Consider the following 17,899-nt stretch of genomic DNA (forward strand, 5'->3'; position numbering starts at 1 on the left):
CACAATTTAGCAAAATGGGCAGGAAGGAAAAGATGGAGTTCTAAGTGTGCACCCTAAAAGAGGCCATGAAAGAGTCAGAAGCACAACCTTAGAACCAGGACAGCTACCCGGTGACAGTAGTCCGGTAGGCATGATGGGAATCCTCTACTCTCATGAGATTTAGGAAAGCAAGAGGACATGAGAACAACATGTAGGCAGAGACAGTGCAGGGCCTTGGAGCCATGTTATAAGTGAGGACAACTGTGTTCCCACTCTGGTCAGTGACTAATTGTGGGTACATCTTCACTAGCTTCAAGCCACTCAAACCTGCTGCCAAAAAATAAGCCCTTCCTACCCACTTACACTTTTACCTGCTTTGTACTAGAAATGAAGCAGTGAGGGCCCTTCTAGGGTGGTCCAAGGACAGTAGAAGCAGATCACACACAGAGAGCGAGAGATGTTCCCAGCATGTCCTCACCACCACATTTCTTCTGAAAAGCAGGGATTGTCCTGAGGTTCATTTATTTTTTGTAAAATGCTTGGAGACCCCCACAGATACAGTGCATAGAAATGCAAAATATATTTTGACTTATTTGGTCGGCACCTTGGGCTGAGATTTTCAAAGCTGAGTCAAAAGGCCAACTTCCATTAAAATGAATGGGATTTAGAGAGCTCCAAATCTTTTATGACAACTTTGTAACATGCCTATCTACCCCTTTTTGCAAATCTCAGTCATAGTTTGGAAGCTCAGCCAAAGAACATAAGAGCATAAAAAGTGCCATGCTTGGTCAGCCCAATGGTCCATCTAGCTCAGTATTCTGTCCCGAACAGTGGCAGAGGTGGATGCTATAGAGGGAGAGTTTTGAACTGATTAGACCCATTTCATTGTCACTTCCTGCAACTTCATTGGTGTCAAAGGTCACATGACATCACTTCCTGATGTGATACCGCTTCCTATGAGGTGTTTGAATATGGTTCGCTGGCCCACTGTGTGTTAAAAAGTTCATGATCTGGCCCCACATTCAAAAAGGTTGGACACCCCTGATTTAGATGATGGGATTGAGTGCATGCTTAGCAAGTTTACAGATGGAACCAAGTTGATATAGTTGCAGACACTCTGGAGCGTAGAGCTAGGATCTAGAATGGCCTGGATAGATTGGCAGCATGGTCCACAATCAATCAGAGAGATTCAACAAGGAAAAGTGCAAAGTCCTGCACTTGGGACAGAATAATTCTATGTACAAATACACACTTGGGAACGATGGGCTACGTTGCAGTACTGCAGAGAAGGACCTTGAGGTTAAAGCAGACCATAAGCTGAATATGAGTTTATGAATATGAACAGTGTGCTCTTGCTGCAAAAAAGGACAACAGCATACTGGATTGTATTAATAGGAGTGTCACTTGCAAATCAAGGGAAGTGATTCTTCCACTTTATTCAGCATCAGTGAAGCCTCACCTGCAGTACTGTGTCCAGTTTTGGGCCCCACACTTCAAGCGTGTGGACAGATTGGAAAGAGTCCAGCACAAAATGATTAGGGGCCTGGGAGGCAAGACTTACGAGGAAAGGCTGAAAGAACTAAAGGTACTTTGTGTGGGGAAGAAAGGACTGATGTGGAATTTGATAACAATCTTCAAATACTTAAAGGACAATTATAGAGAGAATGAAGATGGGCTTTTCTCTGTGACTACAGGGGACAGGACTAGGAGCAATAGCCTGAAGCTGCAACAGAAGAAATTTGGGTTGGAAATTAGGGCCTCAGATGAATATTTTGGAAACTGCTTATTAGTTAAACTGCCATTTCAGTTTATCTTTAAATAATGTTTCTGAGCCATGTCTTGAAGTCAATGGGTTTACATTGGTTTATACAAGCTGAAGATCTGGACCACAGTATTATAATGTCTTTCTGAAAGTAGTTATCTTCCTTCCCAGAGTGGCTGTTTAGAGCAAACAAACTGGGCGGGGGGGTGATCTTTGCCAACAAATGCTGAACAACACTGCTGTAACAATTTTTAAAAATATTAGATGGTAGCCTGTTCCCATCCACATGACAGGCATCCTAAGAGGTTGGGTGAGGTAGGTGAGGGAGAAACTTGAAAAAGCTTTTGCATGGACATTAGACATAATTAGAGAATTATATCTAAATCTTACAACTAACAAATGACAGCACAACTGGAGGAACAGCTCCTATAATGTTAAATATACCATAATAACAGTAAAAGCTAACTGTCCAGCTATTGGTGGATTATGTGCATGTTGTATGATAGACATCACCCACATATCCAGTGCTATTACATTCCCTAAGCTGCTGCTATGAAATGGCAAACACCTCCAAAGAACAGCAGAAAAGAACAAAAGGCTGCTAAATCTCCGTTTTGGGATTTGGTCTCATTCATGTGAAAATGGTAAAATGCAGGGTAAAATTATGTACTGTTAGAATAGTCCTGAATGCATGAAAATGTCTGATCACCTCCCTTGCTAACCACCATAAATAGAGAAAACCATGCAAAGGTATTAGAGCCCAATTATAGAGACAGGATGGGAAAAACAAACTGCACTGCACCATATGCTGCTTATCCCAACTGAAATGTGTTTGAGCTCATTTCTCTTCTCCTAAGCTTCCATTTTACACTCCAGTGAGCAAGCATGTTTGACAACACAGTATGGGGGATTTGTAGTTCATTGAACGGATATCTTTTGTCCTTGCAAACATCCACCTGAGGCAGATGTTCTGAATTTCCACTGACAAATATTTCGTGCACTTTCATAAACAGATTCCAATTTTCTTTTGTCACATCTTGAAATAGGAAAGGTGACACTGAGTAGGTTTTAATGGGAAAACAAACATACAAGCAACAGACTCATTGGGTTCAGTCTGATGTAAAACATTCTTTTCCTAGATGGCAATTCTGTTTTGTAGAACTATCAAATGTTTCATCCTCCCGCATTTCTCTCTGATCCTGTGGGATGAAGCCTATCAACTACCCTCCTCAGGGAAAAGCTTCTGCTATCTGGAGGAAAGAGTTATAAGACACCAGGAAAAATTCCTGCTCATCACAGGCATTGAACCAGCAGGCAAGTCAGGGGCAGCAGGTCAGTCAGGCTTAACACTAATAATGTTGGCTGGAATGGAACAGGGGGAACCATCTTCTGACACGAAGGACATTCAGAGTGCCCTGAAGTCAGCAGACCTTTGAAAGCACAAGTAAGAAGGAGCTGGGAAAGGGGTTCTGGATAACAATTAGAGGCTGGGAAAACTAAGGAAAGGAATTGTGGGTAACCAGGTGACCAAAATGATTTTTAAAACATGTAAAAAAAAATCCACTAGCAAAAGTAAATTCTCATGCAAAGAATTACAAATAGCAACAATGCCTGTGAGTAGGAGTGAAGTTCAAAAAGGCACAGACCTAAAACCAGGCAGTTAAATGTATAATTAAGGGCATGGACAGATAAATAAATTACCCAGGGTTAAAAGGAAGAAATTTACTGCTCATCTACTGATTTGCAGTAACTGTTCTGTAGACTCTATCCCATGATAAGTGAAAGTGAAGCCACGGTAATTTAATAGTTGTTTCATACAGAGGCAAAACTGCACTGGTTTAGTTTCTACGTGCTATGGACCCATGAAAGAATTACCACATTGAATTGGACTGAAAGAACTGGATGCACAGAATGGTCCTCCATTACTCTTGTAATCTGAATTGGTTCATCTGTTCACACCCTACATACACCTACAAACCCAGAGAACAGGCATCATATCCTGCATGTCTCACTTGCAACTTACCTTTTATATTGACAATATGAAACTAAGTATTTTTCCTTTAAAGTCCACCTGCCTCTCAGTAGGGTGACCACCTTTTCAAAAGGGAAAGGAGGGACACATGCCCACCTCTGCCTCCCCCCATGGCCAACAGTGGCATGGCTGGACCAGAGCTGAGCAGAGCAGGGACAGATATGGGCTGCCCACTGTGGGCTTGGGGCTCCCTGCCCTGCTACCCTTCCCCTGGGAGTCCTCCACTGGCCACGTGCCCCCTGCCTGTGCAGCAGCAGTAGGGGCACAACTCCATGCCACTGCCATTCCCGTTGCTGCCGGGCTAGCAGGGGGCACCTTACTAGAGTGGCATGGCCACATGATCCCAGGGGAAGAGCAGCAGGGCGGGAAGCACTAAGCCCACAGCAGGAAGCCCATATGCACTCCCACCCGGCACATAAATCTGGGGGGACACATGACCCCCATGCCACCCACCCGCTGGACCAGTCACCTGTGGCTCCATCTCACTCCACACCTCATCCCTATGCACTGCCCTAGCTGGGAAGCAACCCCCACCCCCTGCTCCACTCCCTCCCTCACAGTGGGGGCCTCAATCTGTGCCTCCTGTCCCTCTATGCCTCCTCCCCCCATAGACTTACCTGCAGGGAGCTGCTCTGCATGTTGCCTGGCTGTATTCCCAGCCATGTGCATATGTGTGGGTGCACACATGCATGTGGCACCCATGTCCCATTCCCAGCAGCCCCTTGCAGGCTGGAATGCTGCTAGCTTGCCAGGGGAAACCCATTGTTTCCCGTGGATCCGTGCATGACACTGAATCTGGGACAAATGCTGTCCCAGAGTCATGCAGCCTGGGACCAGGACTTGAGGTTCCCATTCTGGGACTGTCCTGACCAGTTAGGTACAGGTGATCATCTTATCTCTCAGCTCTTTCACTTGCTGGCAGAGCCACTATCCTAAACACCTAATATCACATTTGTTTTTTACTCCCATTTCATTTCTACCATATGACTAGATGCAATGAAATCCTGCCAGAATTAACCTCTTTTGTCTCATCTCCCCCAGCTTCTTGCTCTTCCCATCCCACTTCTCAACTCAGGCTCCCCATACCAACTTTGTTCTCACATCACTATTCCCTGGTCCCTACTCCTCTGGCTGTTCATCCCAATTCCAAGCTCCCTGTCTAGCAGCTCTTGGTTTCCTCCTTGGCTTCCAGTCCATTTCCCTCTTCTTTTCTTCTCCCAGGCTTCTTGTACAACCTACTCTCTTCCACCCTTTCTGGGATGTTCTTGTACTCTCTGCAACTGAATCAGTTAGCTTCCTCCTTCAGGATGCTTGGCAACAGCAGAAGAAACCCTGGGAGCACAGGAGAGAAGGCATTCCAGCTTTTGGTTCCACAGCTTGGCCTTGGTCTCAACACAAGCCTGAACATAGCCTTAGACTGGAGCTGCCTTAGCGTAGATAAAATCATGAGAGTTTTTTGCTATGAAGGTCCAAGTCTCCTGAGCATGTACAAATGGTTGTGACTTAGTTAATTTGAGTAGAATTTCATGGAAATTGCAAAATATACCATTCTGACCCAAAGTCAAATTTAAAGCCCTTCATTCAGAGCATGGAATCACTACAGCTTCTACAAAAAGTTGAGAGAATTTTTTAGCATGGATAAACTAAAGCTCACCTTTGAAAGATATGTTATTTGATGAATTCTATTCAGGAAGAATTAAGCCTGAGGCAGACATGGAAAATTCCAGACCAAATGTTAAAGTTTGGAACTGAAAACAGTGTCTCATTTCATAGAGAACACTGAGCAACCTTACTAGTAGGTGGTGCTACCAGCTATTTCTATAATAATCATACTTACGTAGAGATTTTGTTCAAATATTACTTAGAGTTCATACCATCCCTTTTTCTTTTCTTTTTCAGGGAAAAACTCCAAAATGAGTCAAATAATTCTGTATGTCAGACTTAAACTGTGCTATATGATCTTTAATTTTTGCTCAAAATCCTTCAGCAGACACAATGTACTGATTCAAACTCAAGCCCAGAACTGCGAACTGCTTCATTATTACACACTGCATTATCTCACGACAGCAAGGAGGACCTAGTTCAGTAACTGGCACACGCTTTTGAAAATGTGACTATGCTTTGCTTCTTTGAGCTATTGATTAAGAATTCTCAAATAACTAATTAATCTAATTATTAATTAACATTATGTTATAAAACTGAGGCTGTAGGTTGACCCAAAACAAGTAATTAACACCATAAAAGCCAGGTTCTTCTCTGTAGTAATTTCATAGAATGGAGTTATACCAATCCTGATTTTTTCTGGGAGAATGTGAACATTAAAATTGATACCTCATACTAGGCAATATCCATATCAAGGAGAAGGAAGCATAATATTTTGAAGCGGCCTCTCACTTTTCATAGTTCGGCAGCCCCATAATTTGTACATTGGTACTGAATGAATGCTTTGGGAAACTCTATCCATGAAGGATCAAGAAAGCTTCCTGATTCACCCAATGAAGCAGCATCCAATTGTGCTACTGTAGGCTCCAAAATATTTTGAGAAGAAAGGGATGGGAGAGAAGGGTGATTGAACGAGAGAAGAAGAAATACAAGCTAATAGACTGTGAATAGTGCAGAGAACAAGGAAAGGGATAAGAGCTTGGTAGGAAAGAAAACAAATAGTGTTCTTATACTTAGGATGAATATTGCAGGTAGCACCTACCTGTGATCTGATGACCATATATTCTAATCCTCTTGGTTGGGCCAACATGTTGGGTATTATTATTCACCATCATCCCGTGGGGATTATTATTATCACCATCATCACCATCAACAGCACAAGTTGAAAAATTGAAACATGATGGTAGATAAATACACAAATAAAAATAATACTGTCTGAATACTTCTATTTTATTTGGGAGCTTCTACTAAAAAAAGCAGCAAAGGTTAAAATGGCACTGTCCCTTAGCATTGGCCAAATGGCTTCTACTTGCATGCTTTTAAAGAATCAAACTTTGTAAATGGGCAAGCCTGACACCTTGTGGGGCACAGATGGTTGACTGAAGCAGGGGAAAGAACCAACAGGAAGTTGTTACAAGTGGTGCCAGCAAATGGCCAGATTATCATGGCTGCCTCAAGCTGAGTCTCAAAATGACAGCAAAATAATCTGTCTCCATTGATTTCCTTCACCTGCTAAGCCCCTCACAGCAGAGTGCAAGGTGCAACCCTCAGATAATCCATTTTTAAGTACCTCTTTAAGAAGAATTTTGAGGGCTTACAGGAGGGAGTGCCTTCGATCCCAAGTGAAGACATCACAGCCAAAACAGGAGCAAATGGCCAAGATTCTAGCAGTAAAGAATGAAACTTTTGACTTGAAAGATCAAACCACTGTGGGAGGAATGGTCAAGGAGAAACAACTGAGACACGGAGCTGCAAAACCATATGACCGTTCTGGATCAGATGTGGTGTGGGATGGGAGGGGTGAGGGAGAGAGAGCAAGAGATGCAGTTTCAATTGGCTAATTTAGACAATAGAGGAAGAAGAACGCATGAAAGCATCTGACCACCTCCCTTGCTGACTAACATAAATAGAGAAAATCACGTAAAGGTATTACAGCCCAATTATAGAGAGAGGATGGGGAAAACAAACTGCACTGTAACATAGAATCATAGAAAATGAGGGTTGGAAGGGACCTCAGGAGGTCATCTAGTCCAACACCCCTGCTCAAAGCAGGGCCATCCCCAACTAGATCATCCATGCCAAGGTTTTGTGTAGCTGGGTCTTAAAAACCTCCAAGGATGGAGACTCGACAACCTCTCTGGATAATCTGTTCCAGTATTGTACTACTCTCCTACTAAGAAAGATTTTCCTCATATCTAACCTAAAAACTTTTCTTGCTGCAACTTGAGACAGTTGCTCCTTGTTCCGTCATCTGTCACCACTGTGAACAGTCTCGCTCCATCCTCTTTGGAACACCCCTTCAGGTAGTTGAAGGCTGCTATTAAATACTCTCTCAGTCTTTTCTTCTCTAGCCTAAATAAGCCCAGTTCCCTCAGACTCTCTGCATAAATCATGTCTCCCAGCCCCCTCACCATTTTCAGTGCCCTCCACTGGACTCTCTCTAATTTGTCCACATCCTTTCTGTAGTGGGGGGTCCAAAACTGAACACAGTACTCGAGACGTGGTCTCACCAGTGCTGAAAAGAGGGGAAGAATCACTTCCCTTGATCTGCTGGCAACACACCTACCAATGCAGCCCAGTATGCTGTTAGCCTTCTTGGAAACAAGGACACACTGCTGGTTCATATTCAGCTTATTGTCCACTGTAACCCCAAGGTCCTTTTCTGCAGAGCTGCTCCCCAGCCATTCAGCCCCCAGCTTGTACCAGTGCATGGGATTGTTCTGTCCTAAGTGCAGGACTTTGCACTTGTCCTTGTTGAACCTCATGGGATTCTTTTGGTCCAGTCCTCCAATTTGTCTAGGTCTCTGTGAATCCCAGCCTTACTACTCCCCCCCAACTTGGTGTCATATGCAAACTTGCTGAGGGTGCACTCCATGCCATCTTCCAGGCTGTCGATGAAGACATTCAACAAAACTGGCTGCAGGACCAACCCCTGGGACACTCTACTCAATACCGGCTGCCAACTAGACAGTGAGCTATTGATTACTACCCTCTGAGCTCAATGATCCAGCCAGTTTTCTATCTACCTTATAGTTAATTTATCCAGCCCATACATCCTTAGCTTGCCTGCGAGAATGTTGTGGGAGACTTATCAAAAGCCTTGCTAAAAATCAAGATACTCCACATCCACCAGTCTCCCCACATCCACAGAGCCAGTCATCTCATCACAGAAGGCAATCAGGTTGGTCAGGCATGACTTGCCTTTGGTGAATCCATGCTGGCTGTTCTTTAATCACCTTCTTCTCTTCCAAGTGCTTAGAAATAGATTCCTGGAGGATCTGCTCCATGATTTTTTCAGGGATTGAGGTGAGGCTGACCAGTCTATAGTTCCCTGGATCCTCCTTTTTCCTTTTCTTAAACCTGGGCACTATATTTTCTCTTTTCCAATTATCCAGGACCTCTACTGATCACCAAATGTGTTTGAGCTTGTTTTCCTTCTCCTAAGCCCATCAGAAGTAACGGACATCCAGAGAAATGTTGAAGGAGGAAAACACAATTAGGTACAAAATCTTTTAACTGCAGAGCTGCTGATCAGAGCTCTCTGGCAAGAACGAGAGTTGATAGAGCACAGAGAGTACCAATGGTCTCCCTCCTATATAACAAAATGAGAGATTTGATTGTGAAAGTGCATTATTAGCAACAGAAGGGTTTAATTATAGGAAAAAGCCCAAGAGCTCATATTCAGTGACACCAGGTTTCAGCTCCTTCAAGAATTTTCTTCCCTAGCTACAGAAAAGGAAATTGAGCTGGGGAAAATCACAGGGCTGCTCAGGATCTGTGGATGTTGGATGTCGGCCAGGTAAGTTGGCAGGAAACCAGACCGACTTCCAGTGGAAGCCTGCCTGTGTTTCATCGGAAGTTCATCAAAACAGACACATTTCTGCAAAACATTTTGATTACAATAAATCAGCATTTTCTGATAAAACTTGTTTTGCTGGAAAATTCTGAGCCAGCTCTAATTATTGTAGGATGGTTCTTTAAACAAAATGATATCATCACTATGGTACTGGTTTACTTTCTCTTTATCCTGGAAGTTTACTTGGTAATATTTTGTAAATTTGTTAATATGTCCTAATTATTATATATAAAAGATACTGTAATAGAGTTGGAAGGGAAATAGTTGCTTTATCTTAAACATCAGTATTTGGTCCTAATGGGACTCTTTCAAATCCTACAGATTATTAGATTTATATTCTTCTTTTCTGTTCCTCCCAAATCTGTTCAACAGAAATACAAACACATTCATGGATATTTCCCACCCTACTACCCAGATTATGGAATAAACACACAAAGCTCCCACTTTGAAATTTCCAACATTTATGCCACATAATAATTTATACATATTCATTCATGTTTATAGTAATAATATAATCAACAATCTAGACTTGTGCACATATATAAACACCTTATAATTGTATGTAGGAAACTTTAAACATGGGTAATCCCACTGATTTCAATGACTCCCCCTACGCTTAAAGTTAAGCATGCGCTTCAGAACCCTGCCACATCATAATATGTTAGCATTCACTAAATGAAGCAAAGCAAGCATTAGTCAAGCTTTTTAAATGACTGGCACTGCTATCCTCCGATACTGTGGCTATCAGTACCTTTTCTGATAGCATGGGTCATATCCAAGTGTAGGTTATTGTAGCAATGTAAATATTAGGCATTCCTACTGGACTGAGACAATCAAGTGAGGTTAATGGAGATGAAATACTATATTCCAGTATGCTTTACTTGTCTACATTTAACTAAAAATTAACAATCCCTTACTGAAATTACAAAACACTCTTGTGAATGAAAGCAGGTATTATGAATGAATAAAAATTAAGCGCTAAATTCTGCTCTCAGCTATAACACCATTAATTTGGTGCAGCTCCTTTTAACTGAACTACCTCCAAGTGTAAACGACTGCAGAATTTGGCTCTAAATTAAGAATTTATTCATCTTTCATTGGTTTTCCTTCTCTTTCAAATCATGCTTTTTAACACAAGCAGCACAACCTCCGAGCTTTGCACTCACAATAGAGATCATAGGGTAAAAATAATAAAGAGAGATTAAAAAGCTCCTGAAGTATTAAGCAGGTGCTGTCATGAGGAACAAATGCTGCCTGGAGCATTCTGTCCTTTTCACCACCTAAGTATTGCATCTTTAACGTTTGATTTTCAGAGAGGTGCAAGATGAAGGTAACAGGAAGCAGCAGGCCTTTTGCACATGCTCTTCTGGATTTTACCTACTTTGAAAAAATTATCTGACAGGGTTTTACAACTTTGAACTTCACAGAATTCTCTCTGAGACAGTTGTTCAGAGAGTTCTAATAAACAATAGCCCACTGCAAGTGTGCCCTGCTTCTAAATAATTAATCTTACCACAGACTTTGATATTCAATACAGGTGTTGGAGTAAATACTATAAGACTTTAGGTTCCGTCATCAGGGTCTGGAAAGGCTTCAGTGAAATTCTGTAGTACAGAGACCAACAGTTCCTGTTAGTTTCCCTTTGTTCTAATGTTTTATCTCTCTGAAAGGAATCAGGATTTCCTCTGGGGATTAGAAGGCAACAACCTGATATAAGTTTCAATACAACACAAAACACAAAAGGATGAGGATGACTATATAATAGAAGTCTTTCTTCCTATTCTGGCAATTTCTGTCCCTTTGAGAAAAGAGAGGGAAAAGTTGGGTTAATTTATTTTAGGCACATCTATAAGAGCTAGATCTAAAAAGAGACTTAGGCACCTACCAGTTATGGCACCTGAAGCTAACATGTAGCCAGCACTGAGATCCTCAAAGTTCCTGCTTATCTCCTTCAAACCTTGGAAGGGCCAAAAGACCATGAATGCCTAACTTTCTTCTGGCAGACAACGTTCTTTGGGTAAATCCGATATCTTTTTTTAGACCAACTCAAATAGTTGGAAAAAATTTTCTTAGCAAGATTTCAGGTTTAAAAACCCTTCATCAGGCTGAGGAAGCATCTGCAGTTGGTAGGTGCTCTTCCTGGATGGAATGAATAGTAAAGAGGCCAGAGGCTGGTATGCATGCAAGAAAGCCAGTCAGTGAAGATGTAAATTGAGGAGTCAGTGGCTGAGAGAGAGGCAGGGAGGAGGGGAATGAATGTAGCAGGTAAATAGTGGAGAGGTATCTGGGGAGTCAGATGTTAGGATTGTTATGTGTCATAAATCCAATGTCTATATTTAGTCCATGATTTTTTGTATCCAGGAGGTTGATGAAGTGAAGTTCATAGGCTCATCTGTGAAAAGTGTTTTGTAAATTATCTTTGAGGATTAGAACTAAGAGATTGGAGAGAGAGGGTTTTTCTTGTAAAGAATGTGCCTCCACCTGTAATTGGGTATTTTGTCTTTAATAGATTTCCACTGTTTACCTCTCCACTATTTACATAGATTTCTTAGACATTAGGACTGGAAGGGACCTCAGAAGATCATTGGGTCCAGCCCCCTACCCCAGGGGCAGGAAGTCAGCTAGGGTCAAAGGATTGCAGCAAGTTAAGCATCCAAACATTTCTTAAGAGTCCAGAGTTGGTACTTGCACCACCTCTGGAGGGACTCTATTCCAGACCTTGTGGGGCTCAGACCGTAAAGAAGTTTTTCCTTATGTCCAGCCTAAAATGGTGTTGAAGGAGCTGGTAACCATTGGACCTTGTCATCCCTTGGGGTGCTTTGGTGAACAGGTGTTCCCCCAGATGCTGATGTACACCCCTTATGTACAGATAGGCTGCTACCAGGTCACCCCTGAGCCTGCGCTTCTCCAGACTGAAGAGTCCCATGGCTTTCAGCCTCTCAACATAAGGCCTATTCTTTTGCCTTCTGATCATGCATGTGGCTCACCTCGACTCTCTCAAGCTTCTCCACATCCTTCTTGAATTGTGGAGCCCAGAACTGGATACAGTACTCCAGCTGCGGCCTCACCAAGGCCGAGTACAGTGGGAGGATGACATCCTGAGATTTCCTTGAGAAGCATCTATGGATGCAAGCCAGAGTTTTATTTACTTTACCAGCTGAGACATCGCACTGGTGGCTCATGTTCAGCTTGTGCTCAGTTATGACCTCCACGTCTCTTTCAGCCATGGTGCTAGCGAGCATAGCACCGTCGAGCCTCTAAGCGTGCTGCGGGTCCTCTCCCCCCCTCCCCAAGGTGGAGTACCTTGTATTTTTCCGTATTGAAGGTCATCAGTTTTGTATCCACCCACTTTCTAAGCCTATCCAGTTCAGCCTGGATCATCAGCCTATCCTCGGGTGTGGATGCTCTTCTCCAAAGTTTAGTGTCATTGGCAAACTTGGCCAGTCCACATCATTAATAAAGATGTTGAAGAGAACAGGTCCAAGGACAGGACCTTGGGGGACACCACTGGTCACAGAGTGCCATGTTGGTTCACTTCCATTGACTACCACTCTCTGGGTCTGGCTTCAGAGCCAATTCCCAAACCATTGGACTGTGATGTAGCCGAGGCCACACTTGGCCAATTTTTCCATTTTACCTGCTACATGCATTCCCCCGCACCGGGCTCTCTCTCACCCACCGACTTCTCAATTTACATCTTCACTGACTGCCTTTCCTATATGTATACCAGCCTCTGGCTACTCTACTATTCATTCCATCCAGGAAGGGCACACACCAGCTGCAGCTGCTTCCTTAGCCTGATGAAGGGTTTTTAAACCCGAAAGCTTGCTAAGAAATGTTTTTTCCAACTATTTGAGCTGGTCTAATAAAAGATACCAGATTTACCCAAAGAACCTTGTCTGCCTATGTCCTTAGACCAAGACAGCTACAACCTACACCCTGGTAACTTTCTTCTGGTGACTCCAAATCTTAGCATAACCAAGCTGCTCACTGCCCTCAGGCTAAATGCCTGGTGAGATGCTTAAGCTAAGGGATGGCTCACCTGTCTGAGGCCTGGTCTGATAAGACAGTCTCTGAGCATGGAAATACTATGACCACTAAAGCGGTTTTCCTAGTCACTGGGGATAAACACTTTTCTGGCATGGGGTAGTACCCGCAGAGGTAATGTACAGTTAACCTTCCACTTGCTGCTCGAGTGGGAAGATCTTGACTTTATGTCCACCTTCTGGAAATGGGAGACTCCTCCCTAGTTTGCTCCTATGGCCTTACGGCTGAGGGCAAGCAAAACTCAGGGGCATCTGAACCCTGAGCTTTTGAGCATGGGCCTGTACGTAGGATGCCTGCCAAATAATTTGGAAACACATGAAGCCTCAGGTAGGGGTGGAGGATGTTGGCCAGTAGCAGGGCCATTTATGGTTCTTCACAGACTCATGGATGTGGAATTGATTTGGCTTGGAACACAAACATTTTTCATTAAAAAAAGACACTCTCTGAGCACGTTTATGAAATCTCTCCTCAAACAAGAGATGACCAGGGACAGTATTTTTGGGGATTGCATATGTATGATCCATTCCACCCAATAGCTGCAGCACTCAGTTTGAAGGTAGGATACCAATTTACAAATCCCTATTTTACCTGATCTGGAGCATGAACCTGAACCCAGCTATTTCACAATCCAGAAGTGCCCTTAACCAAGCCTTCTGAAACGAGTCTTGATTAATGGGTGCATCTATATGTGCAATTAATGCTATTTGGCTTTACTGCGCAGTAAATTTATTATCTGCATAAGCAGGTTGTAAATTTAATGCACAGTAGACTAAGTTACTGTGCAGTGAGTGCCTGCACATGTAGACAGTGATGCTTTATTGTACAGTAGATTAGTCTACTGTGCAGTGAGGTGTCTTGTGTAGTCACAGCCACTATCTCCTATTGAAACTGCTCCACGGCATTTAAAAAAATTATTCACTGGGCCAGAGAGAGTAAGACGCAATGACTGACTAAGCCTAGTGGTTAGGGCACTTGTAGATGTGGGAGACGAAAGTTCAAATTCCTCCTCTAAAGAAATGATTTATGGCTAGGACTCAAGTGAAGACTGCCATATACCTGCTTTGGAGGCATTTGACCCAAGTCCTACTCCTCTTCTTAGTATTTTCTAAGAGGAAAATGTTAGTTTTAGTGACTCTATACTCTGATTGATGGCTTCTGTGAATCCCATTCTTAAGTGCATAACTCTCCCCATGAACTTAATTCAGGCATCTAATTCAGAACTGAGGATGCCAATAGATGACATAACACCTGAAAGTGTGGTTATAACAACTTAGGCTCCAATCCACAGGGGAATTTAAGTCATTCTCTATAAGATTTCTATTAAACATCTAAATACCACTGTGCATCTAGACTTAAGTTCTTTTGTGGATTTAGCCCTAAATTCATGCATTAAGGACTTCTTTTGGTTTTATTAAGTGAACTGATGTGAAGAACTTGGCATACCTGAGAACATTTTGTTGTATAAAGGCCAGACCCAATGGGAATCTTTCTGCTTACTTCAGTGGGATCTGGGTAAGGGCCCCTCCTCCAAACTGTTGCAGTTTCATTCCCCCGCACCCATACCTTTGCTGTTAAAGGAAAAGAAATTAAAGACAACAGAAAGTTAGAGTTTCCATTATACTAAATCTTATAGCTTTGGGACAGTGAAACAGAAATGAAAACAAATAATTTTCTGTTTATTTATACTACTACTTTAATGTGCATAAATATTTTAGTGGTATCTTATGAAGTACTGGCCAGGGCACTGTTAACTTTTCTTACAAAATAATCCAATAGGAAAGGTAAAAATATGTCATGTTCTGTCAGCTTGCACAATAAACACTAGTATATTCCATCAACCTACAACTTAATGAAGGTTATGGCATCCATTCAACAGTTAGTGAAAGTGGATATTGCACTATTCTACTGAATGATGGTACATTATCTTACGTGGCTGTAAAGACTGATGTTAGACCCACAGGTCCTGCCACAGTGGTCACAAGTGTACTTAGCGCTAGGGGTTACTGTACTGACAGGCTGTTTCCTTCTGTCACATTTCTGTTGTAATTTGAGCGACCATTTCTCGTTGTGATGTTGGACTCCATGATTGAGAAGGAAGTGTCACTTTGTCTGGTCTGCTAAGTCCTCCCAAAGGTCTGGGTCAATTCCAAAAGCCTTCAGATCCTGCCTGTAGATATCTTTGAAGCACAGTTTTGGGTACCTTACTCTTCTCTCCCCACCTGCAATTTGCCCATACAGGATGTCCTTCATGATATGCCCACCTTCCGTCCTACAAAAAGCCAGTGTAGGTGTTGATGTTTAAGTAGTGCAGTGATAATTGGCATGTTGGCTTTGAGGATGACCTCTGTGTTGGTGATTCTGTCTTGCTACTTGATGCCAGGGATCTGCTGTAAACAGCATACGTAGAAACTGTTCAGCTTCTTTTCTTGACACACATATGTTGACTATGTTTCACTGCTATACATAAGGACACTGAAGGTGCAGTCTTTTTATACAATCAGCTTAGTTTTGATTATGAGTTTTGCATTGTACCAGACTTGTTTGGAGGGCTTACTGAAAGTGGTAGTTGCCTTTCCAATGTGCACATTTAGCTCTTCATCCAGTGATAGGTTGTTGCTCATGGTGGATCCAAGGTAGCAGAATTTGTTCACTGCCTTGAGAGGTGTGTTATCAACGCTGACAGATGGTGACTGGCAAACACCCTGTCCTAGTTTTTTTGATGCTAATGGCCAAGGCAAACATCCTGCAAGCATGGGAGAGGTGATTCATGAGTATCTGTAGTTGGCCTTCTTCATTGGTGGTGAGTGCAGCCTCGTCAGCAAAAAGGAGCTCCCTAATAAGGATGTGTCTCACTTTTGTCTTGGCCTCTAGACGCGGTAGATTGTAGTTTGCCATCTGATCTTGCATGAAGTATATGCTTTCCTCCAAGCCATCATAAGTGTAGTGCAGCAGCATAGAATAGAAGATCCCAAAGAGTGTGGGTGCCAGAACACAACCATGCTTCACTCCACTCTTCATCTCAAACCTGTCAGAGATTGATCCATCAAACTGAATTGTGGCCTGCATGTTTTCATGGAAGGAGCGCATCATGCTGAGTAATGCTGGGGGACATCCAATCTTTACCAGGACCTTGAACAAAGCTGCTCTGCTGACAGTGTCAAAATTTTCATCAGGTCAATAAATGCTATGTACTTAATTTGTTTTCTTCGTTTTTCTTGCAGTTGGCATAAGGATATTATCTTGTCCACTGTTCATGTCCCTGTTCTGAATCCAAACCATGATTCTGGGTAGACATGGTCAGCAAGTTGTTGCAAGTGTTTCAAGATGACTCTGGAAAAAGCCGTGCCTGTGATGCTGAGGAGAGAGATACCCCTATAGTTGTTGCAATCACCCTTGTTCTTGTAGAGAGTGATAGTGATGATGTTAGCGTCACGCATGTCCTAGGGTACTTGACCTTCCTTCCAGCAGCATGCTAGTCGTTGAAGATGTGATAGCAGGCTAGCCTTGCCGTACTTCAGAACTTCAACTGGGATGCCATCCTCCCTTGGTGGTTTTCTGCTTGCTAGAGAGTCTATAGCTTTGCTACATTCTTTGGCTGTAGGTTCTTTTTCTAGCTGTGCCAATACACTTAGAGTTGGAAGTTGATCCAGTGCCTCTTCTGAAATATCTGTTTCTTGGGATTAAAGCTCTTAAGTAATGTTCAACTCAGCATGACATCTTCTTGTTCTTATCAGTGATTCTTACTCTGCCATCTCCAGACTTAAGGGGGGCTTTAGGGACAGTTGGGCAAGGACTTTCTTCAGGCCATCATACACAAGTCGCAGGTTGACTGTGTCTGAGGCAAACTGTATATCTTGACATAGTTCAGTCTAGTACTGGTTAGCATAGCATCTGGTTGTTTTTGTACCATTTACTTGGCATGCTTCAGCTTAGCCTTGGAACTTTCTGCTGGATTCTGGCTGTATTTCAAGTTGGCTGTGTTCTTGGCTTCAACAAGTGGTAGCATCTCTTCTAAGTGTGCCTCAAATAAGTCTTTATTTGACAATTTCTTTCCCCCAAATATTTCTGTAGCTGTTTCCTGAATGACTGCTCTTAGTTCACTCCAAGTTCCTTCAGCATTTGCACTTGTTGCTTTTGTAGCTATAGCTAGCTCAAAAGGTCCTTTGAAAGTTGAATAATTTGTTTTGGATTTTTGTGCTGTATATGTAATGAAGGAGGGCCTTGTATTTTAAGCCATTCAACCATAAATATAACTACCTTAACAAGTCACAAACTTGTTTGTAACATTGAATAAAAAGACAGCTCATATCAGTCATGGAATGGCTTGGGAAGTAACATTTTTCAGTTTGATTTTAAAAAGCGCATTAAGAATGTTCCATATTGTACTTGGAGAGCATCTTTTGTTACTTGGATAGTCAGCAAGTGTGGCACCTGTTCTAGGGCACCAGTCATAACAAATGCAACCTATAAACATTGCAAAGAAAAATACTTGTATGCACTTTTTCAACAACAGCTGTCTTTTGACAATTCATTAACCTATTTTCTCACAAAGCAAAGGCTT

The 17,899-nt window shown here is 42.5% G+C and overlaps 1 protein-coding gene across 6 annotated transcripts in view; it reads right to left on the minus strand.

The window, feature by feature from the left end:
- Positions 1–17,899, minus strand: part of POC1B (POC1 centriolar protein B) — a 392,982-nt gene that overhangs the window by 282,285 nt on the left and 92,798 nt on the right. For 2 of the 6 annotated variants that reach the window (XR_009461641.1, XR_009461637.1), the window contains 2 exons: positions 14,782–14,906; positions 9,736–11,089 (listed from right to left, as the gene is read on the minus strand). The exons of 2 other annotated variants lie outside the window; for them this stretch is intronic. The gene's annotated coding sequence lies outside the window, so the exon portion shown is untranslated. Of the gene's footprint in view, positions 1–9,735; positions 12,412–14,781; positions 14,907–17,899 lie in introns of those variants that run through there. 2 more of the 6 variants (XR_009461639.1, XR_009461638.1) reach the window with 2 other exon arrangements.

Source organism: Alligator mississippiensis, chromosome 4 (assembly GCF_030867095.1).
Source record: "Alligator mississippiensis isolate rAllMis1 chromosome 4, rAllMis1, whole genome shotgun sequence".
Taxonomy (NCBI): Eukaryota; Metazoa; Chordata; order Crocodylia; family Alligatoridae; genus Alligator; species Alligator mississippiensis.